This window comes from Silene latifolia, chromosome X (assembly GCF_048544455.1).
Source record: "Silene latifolia isolate original U9 population chromosome X, ASM4854445v1, whole genome shotgun sequence".
In the NCBI taxonomy this organism is placed as follows: domain Eukaryota; kingdom Viridiplantae; phylum Streptophyta; class Magnoliopsida; order Caryophyllales; family Caryophyllaceae; genus Silene; species Silene latifolia.
This window is the reverse complement of record NC_133537.1, coordinates 196,546,172-196,554,089: the sequence shown is the minus strand read 5'-3', so window position 1 is coordinate 196,554,089 and position 7,918 is coordinate 196,546,172. Positions and strand designations below refer to the sequence as shown.

The 7,918-nt window shown below is 40.7% G+C and overlaps 1 non-coding gene across 1 annotated transcript; it reads left to right on the top strand.

The window, feature by feature from the left end:
* Positions 1 to 7,282: 7,282 nt before the first annotated feature.
* Positions 7,283 to 7,389, top strand: LOC141624435 (small nucleolar RNA R71). The gene has a single exon (XR_012534242.1). It is a non-coding gene; the product is annotated as a small nucleolar RNA R71 (small nucleolar RNA).
* Positions 7,390 to 7,918: the final 529 nt, after the last annotated feature.

The window sequence follows — 7,918 nt, the reverse complement described above, 5'->3', positions numbered from 1 at the left end:
CCGGTCTCTAGAAAAAGATGTGCATCCTTCCTTGAAGCTTGTAGAAGACGAAATGGGACTGTCTGGGAATCCGGGCGTCTTTAGCGCGGGACGGGCGGATTTGGCAGCTTCTGAACGGGCGTCCAGAAGGGAAAGACGTGCGTCTTTGGGTGGTTTTGCCCGGGCGTCCAGCTGAGGAAGACGCACGGGTTGTGGGTGAGGGACGGGCGTCTTCGGGGGAAGACACACGGATTGTTAGGCAGCCTCGTTCCTTCTTCTTTTCTTCCTTTTTCTTCATAAAATCCTTGAGGATTTCCTCGGGGATGCAAGGATCTTTTCTCATCATTGCCCATCTACTATAGTATGTACAAAGGCCTTCTAATCTTGTCTCTCCTTGATGCTTGGTCATTGAATTCAATCACATTAGCCTCATTTTGCCATGAAAATGCAAGGTTTGCACTCCTTTCCTACCAAGGACATAAAACCTCAAAGAATATGCAAAACAAAGAACTAAAGACAATAAATGACCCAAATATGCACTAAAAATCATGGGAACAAGGCTAATTCGGGGACTAAATATGCTCTAATTATGGTCACATCAAATATCCCCAAACCAAACCTTTGCTCGTCCCGAGTAAAGAGGTGACAAAGGCTAGGACCATTATTTAAACTAACCTAATAACATAGCCGATATGAGACAATTAGCGGGTCTCACTCCGCCTCTTCAACTCACAACAAGACAACCATGAGGTAGGATGCCTTCTTGCAAGGCAAGGTGGGTCTTGCTAAAATGGCGACACATCCAAACATTAAGCACAAAAAACAAGTAATGGATGCATCTACAAAAGAATAGCCACTTTCCTCATCTAAGTGGCAGAAATTATCTACAAGGGAAGCAATTCAAGGGTACACACTCCTTCATAGATGCAATTTCTTCAAACTACTAAGCCTAGAAGGGTACCAATAAATCACCTCCAAGTTGTGTCAAGCTAGGGTATCTTTGTCCTCAATCGTTAAATGCTTTTGTCAAGAGTAGACTCCCTATGGCGTTAGAAACACTGGAGGATCGCGGAATTCCCCCTCTTGCCTAGACAAGAAGAAGGGTCGTCCCCTCTCTACAATGCACAAAAATGGATACGATGGATAAAGGGATCGATAGATATTTGAGTTTCACTTTGGGAGTTTGCTTTTGTTTTTGTTTTCCCCCCAATTTCTTGTGGCATTTGACATTTGAGAACACTTTCTTTTGCCATTTCTTTGATGTTTGGCATTTCAACACTTGACAACATTCAACTTTTTGCATTTCTTTTTGAACATTTTCAAAGTCACCCCATATGTAGTGAGGGTGGCTTATATTTGAAGCATTAGGAGTCTATTTTTGCTCCTCTTTTCATTTGATGCATTTTTTGCAAACTTTCTTTCACTTTTCATTGAACTCAAATTGATTTCTTTTTGTACCCATTCCCTTTGATGGCAAAAATGTGGTAGAACATGGATGATGGATGGATGCATGGTTTCAAGGGTCACCTTGGAATAAACGGTAGCCAAGGAGTTATCACACCACAAGGTACTCTTGACTAGGCCTTAATCCATGGGTCAAAGGATACTAGCATGACACATCCTTGGGTGTTTTACAAGTATTCTAACAAGCAAAGTCTTAAGAAGAAAAAGCATCTACTAGGGCCTATATACACTTGTCAAACTTCCCAAGTAGACGGTTTCGCAAAATTTTTCTAACATGCAAACTACATGCCATGATGCAACTAGCATATAAACATCCTAATGCAAATGATTCTACCAACTAATATGACATATAAACTAAATGCAAGTCCTAAGTTCACATTGTTATACCGCATCAATCAAAATAAAGCCACATAATCATTAACATAAAGAGGAAAACGGAGATTGGAAAGATCATACCATGCGGTCTTCAATATCCTCATGTCTCGGATGTGGCATAGTCAATCAATGTGAACAAGGATAAACACGATATATACAACAATATATACATGACTACACTACAAAGGAAATGAACTTGTTTTTCGATTTTCAAATTTTTCAAATTTTTATGGTTTTTGGAAATTTTTGATTTTTTTGGATTTTTGATTAAAAGTTAAGTTAGAATTCCCCATCCCCACACTAATATGGGCATTGTCATCAATGGCCAAAATGATGGGAAATCATGCAAACATGATGCATGAATTCTACACTAAATGCAAGCTACACTAATCTACACTACATGATGCATGGGTTTTTGTTTATGACGGAGAGCGTAATTTAGATTACCTCCCGTTGCGTATGCATGTACTTCCCCAAACCGAGATAGACATTATTTCTAATGTCCTAAAGTTTAGGTAGTTCATGCACACAAGATGCAATGCATGAAACTAAATTTGTCATTTTGGATTTTCAAAAGTGGGAACAATGAAATAAGAACACCTCAATGGGGCCGAGGTGTTAGTCCTCTATGTTGCTAGGACTCTCCAACCATGATCAAGATAAATTAAAAAAACAAAGAAAGAAGTAGACAAACCTCAAGAGGGTAGGAGCCTCCAAAGCTTGCTAGTCTTCCACCATATCATCATTGTCATCATCTTCCTCAATAGAAGTGGACTCATCTCCACTTCCCTCTTCACTTCCTTGCTCACTTCCTTCATCATCCTCTTCTTCTTCTTCACTAGCCTCTTCATTAATGTTATCATCAACAACCTCATCACCGATAACCTCATCGTTACCCGGAATCTCACCCCTAGATGCACTTGGAAAGAAGACTTCCCTATCCGCCAAACTAGGCAAAGGACATGAAGGATCAAGTAGTCCTTGCCTAGATAAATGAAGGAGGGGTGGATATTGGGCTAAGTATGCATCTTCCCGATCCTTAAAAGCTTGCTTGTGCATCTCTTGCATAAGTAGAGTCATGTAGTCATTGCTTGCTTTAACACCTTCGGGTTTGAACTCTTGATACTTGAAAGGATAGGGTGGTGTGACAATGGAGGAGGAGGGCATTTCAATTTCACTCCTTTGTTGACGGATGATGTATTCGGCTTCTTTTGAGAGGGGAAGAAGGTAGTTGGTCCGATGGACACTCAAACGGCATATCTTGGAAGGCAAAGTAAAAGATCTAGCCTCATTGGTGAGCCACCCATATTTGGTGTCAAGAGGGTTATGAGTGACCCACTTGTACTTGTTAATCATGGCATCCATGTCAATGAGATAACCTCCCTTTTTCGCCACATACTTGCTATCCTTGTTGAAATTCGGATCAAAGTACTTAGCCAAAAGAGTGACTAGACCTCCATTTACAATAAAAGTGGTGCCTTGCTTTCCACAATCAACATTTAGCCATCTTTCCACCAAAAGCCTTAGAGAATTGTAAGGCTTGGTGAATTCCCTTCCAATATTTAAGGCCGACTCAAGTAGAACACAATCGAGCTTGGTAAAGTGGTTAGTGTCTTTTCTTGCAATGATAATAGAGCTTGGTAAAGTGGTTAGTGCCACACTCTAATGTCCGGATGGTGGACTAATAGAGCTCGACTAGCATGATAGTTCTTAAATTTCCTCCCGGAAATCGCCTCCCAAAGAGGAGCGGGGTCATACTTTTCGGGATTCTTTTAATAACTAGATGAATCACTAAGACCCAATACTTTACCCAATTCATCAAAGGTGATGCGCCTACTCACATTAGCAAGGCGGAACTCGATGTTTTCTCTAGTCTCTACCTTAGTAACTTTCAAAGAACTCAAGAATTCTAAGGTAAGGGAGGGGTATGTCAATTCTCTTGTAGCAAACAATTTTCCCAACCCCATGGCTTCAAAGAAGGCTTTCGTTTGTTCAAGGACACCCAATTTGTTCAAGGCATCTTCACAAATGAATTTGGTGGATAGAAAGGATTTTCTAGCATACTTGGCAAATGTATTCCTATGGGAGTTAGAAATGAAAATTACCTCCGGATAGTTTGATAATCGAGCAATTTCCGGAGTTGTTGATGTTGTTGCTTCCAAGGGAGGTTGTTGTTGTTGAACTTCCAAGTTTGAACTAGCTACCACCATAGCCAATGAGGCTTTCTTTGCTTGAAGACATTTTTGTCTTGTTGAGAGTGCCTTTGCCTTAGGTGCCTTTGTTGATCCTTTTGTTCTTGCCATTGATGATTTAACCAAGAAAGGAGTGAAAATCTTCAATTTCCAAGTATACCCAAATCGATTTTAAGATGAAAGGCTTGGCCTTTATAATTTCAAAAATCGACTCAAAGATTGAAGATTTTGGTGCTTGATTTGATTTTTGTTGGAAGATGAGTGATTAATTGTTGTTAAAAGGAAGTTTGGATTTGATTTAGTTGAATTTGGTTGAGGAAATCTTGTTTTGGTGATGGAGAGGATGAGGGTTTTGAGTTTTGGGGTTTATGGGTAGTGTTTTGAATGAAGGAATGAAGAAATGAATGTGGGAGGGGGTATTTAAAATACTCGAAAATTTCAAAAACTGTAGGGGAAGACGGGCGTCTTTCCTTCGGGACGCTCGGATTCTCCCTGTTTTAGTTCAGAATTCTCGCCTAAAGAGGGGCGTCTTTCAGCAAAGACGCTCGGATTTATCGACTGCAGGACGGGCGTCTTCTGCTGAAGACGGGCGGATTCTCAGACAGTGAGCTTCTCTTGTTTTTCTCAGCCAAAAAGACGGGCGTCTTTCCTTCTAAGACGGGCGGATATCTGAAGACGAGCGTCTTCTCTGCCAGGACGCTCGGATTCTTCAACTGTCACAAAATTTCAAATTTTCAGCTAAGATGGACGGGCGGATTTTGACAAAGACGGCCGGATTGCCTGAAGACGGGCAGATTCCCATGAAGACGCTCGGATTCTCCCTGTTTTACCCGGATTCAGTTCCATCCGTGCACTTGCATATCCCTTGTCATTTTTCATTCTTCAAATCCCGTGTTCTTCATTGTAGGGGCACTACTAAGGCATGAATAGCCTAGGCAATTGTTATCCCCACACTAAGCTAAAGCACTACACATCAATTGAATCATTAGTCCCTCCCTCACTTCTCTCAAAAAGGATAATTATCTTGATCAAGGCATAAAAATCAAAAAATGACAAAAATGCAATGTAAGAATTAAAATGCGAGTTAGGGAGTTAGAAATATTTACAAATGGTGGTTTAGGGAGGACTCTACCAAACTCTCATCCTTAGTGAGATGTCATGGGGGCATGTCCAAGGTGTTGTTGATGTTACTCAACACCTTGAAAAAGTAGTCAAAAGCTTGTTCATTATCATGATAAAGATCTTCAATAGACCTTTGCCCTTGTTGTCGGTCTTGATCGATAGCATTACCAATATAGGGATTGAAAATCCCTTCAAACTCATCTTCCCAAAGACCACAAACTTCATCTACTTGATCACTAAAGATCTCTTGAGTTGATAGAGACAACTCTCCCACTTTCTTGTCTTGGCCAATGAGGCCATCCTCTTCATTGCTTGACTTTGGTGAGCTTTTCAAGCTCTCTTTGTTACAATTCACTTGCTCTTTGAATGAAGCATCTTCAATTTTCTTCATCCATTGGAATTCCAACTTCTTCTTATCATCCTTCCTACTATAATGATCAACCATAAAACATGGTTCATGCAAACGGGGAGCTCTCATGGTCTTGTCAAGATTGAAAGTTATGCTCTCATCTCCCACTTCTAGAGTGAGCTCTCCATGCTTCACATCAATCACCGCACCCGCGGTGTGTAAGAAAGGTCTTCCTAGAATGATTGGAATGTTGGAATCTTCTTCCATGTCAACTATGACAAAGTCAACCGGGATGAAAAATTTCCCAACTCTTACGGGAACATCTTCCCATATCCCTAATGGTGTCTTCGTCGATCTATCGGCCATTTGGAGTGTGATATTGGTGCATCTAAACTCTCCCATCCCCAACCTTTTACTTACCGAGTACGGCATAACACTCACACTAGCCCCTATATCACATAAGGCTTTGTTGATCGTGGTGTCGCCAATGGTACACGGTATTGAAAAGATTCCCGGATCTTTGAGTTTTGGAGGTGAACTCCCTTGAAGTATTACACTACTCACCTTAGTGAAGGCGATAGTCTCAAGCTTCCGGGTCGACTTCTTCTTTGTGAGGATGTCTTTCATGTATTTTGCATAGGCCGGCACGTGATTGATTAATTCCGTGAAAGGAATTGAGACTTCCAAATTTTTCACAATTTCCATAAATTTTCCAAGTTGGTCATCAAATTTGGGCTTGGATTGACAACTCGGAAAAGGAAGTCTAATCACAATGGGCTCCTTATCCTTGACCTTGTCTTCATTTTTCTTTGAAATTTCTTCTTTTGATGGTTCTCCATCCTTGGAGTTTTGCACAATTTCTTCTTTGTCACTAGCTTCCACAACTTTATCCTCAACTTGCTTCTTCGGTGCTTCATATCTTGTACCACTCCTCAAGTGAATGGCACTAACCGTTTCATGTCTTGGGGGATTACTTTGAGGTGGTAATTGCCCCTTTTGTCTTTGTGAGCTTGAAGATGCTAGTTGAGTCAATTGGGTTTCCAACATTTTGGTGTGAGCTAGGATGTTGTTGAAGGTGATTTCCTTTGCTTGACTATCTTTTTGCATTTGAGTGAAAAACTCTTGTTGATTCTTCTGCATTTGGAGGACCGCTTTTTGGACATCAAAACCTTGGTCATTTTGTTGATTGTATGGAGTTTGATTTTGGTAACCTTGGTTTTGGTTGTAAAAGGGTTTTTGATTTTGGTTTCTCATGGGAGGTGGGGTGTATGTTGGTTGAGGGTTTTGAACGTTTTGGCTTTTGTATGAGAGATTTGGATGGAATTTGGTGTTTTCATTGTAATAGTTTGAATAAGAGGTACCACTCTTGTATGCTTGGAAAGCATTCACTTATTCATTTGTTCCCCTACATTCACTTTGGTCATGTCCCAAAGTTCCACAATTCTCACATATCCCACTTGGGATTGATGAAGATGCCGTCATGGCATTAACATGATGCTTTGGTGATTTTGAGGCTTCTTCAAGTCTAGCCATAGCTTTTTCAAACTTCAAATTGATGGTATCAATGTGAGCACTAAGTTGAGCACCCAATTGAGTAATGGAGTCTACTTCATGCTTTCCTCCCCTAGTAGCCTTACGAGGTCTACTATATTGTGAGTTATGGACCGCCATTTCCTCAATTTTGTTCCAAGTTTGATTGTCATCAACTTCGGTGAACATTCCATTTGATCCCATGTTGAGAATGTTCCTTGAATCTTCATAAAGACCGTTCCAAAATTGTTGTACCAAGAACCACTCGCTAATTCCATGATGAGGATATGAGCGACAAATTCCCTTGAATCGTTCCCAAGCTTCATACAAAGATTCCTCATCCCTTTGCTTAAAGCCCGTAATTTGAGCTCTTAGCATGTTAGTCTTTTCCGGTGGATAGAACTTTTTGTAGAAAGCTAGAGCCAACTTTTTCCAAGAATCAATTCCGAGAGTAGCCTTATCAAGGCCTTTCAACCATTGTTTCGCGGTGCCAATTAGAGAAAAAGGAAATAAGACCCATGGAATTTGGTCTTGAGTTACACCGGTTTGAGAAATCGCATCACAATAGTCACAAAAAGTCCCATATGAGAATGAGGGTCTTCACTAGGCATCCCCCCAAATTGGTTTCTTTCGACTAATTGGATAAATGCGGATTTGGCAACAAAATTTCCGGTTAGATGTTGTGGTGTGGAAGTACCATTGGGTAGGTTCTCCTCAGTGGGTACGGAATGTGATGAAAACTTAGGCATTGTGGGTTGATTTTGTGTTGGATTTTGTGTTGGGTTCTTCTCACCTTCTCTTGCAAAAGGGTTGATGAACTCAATAGTATTTGGTTGAATATCTACAACCTCACCAATACCTCTTAAAGTTCTCCTAGCAAGTCTTCTATTGGTTGTCAAAGTTCTTT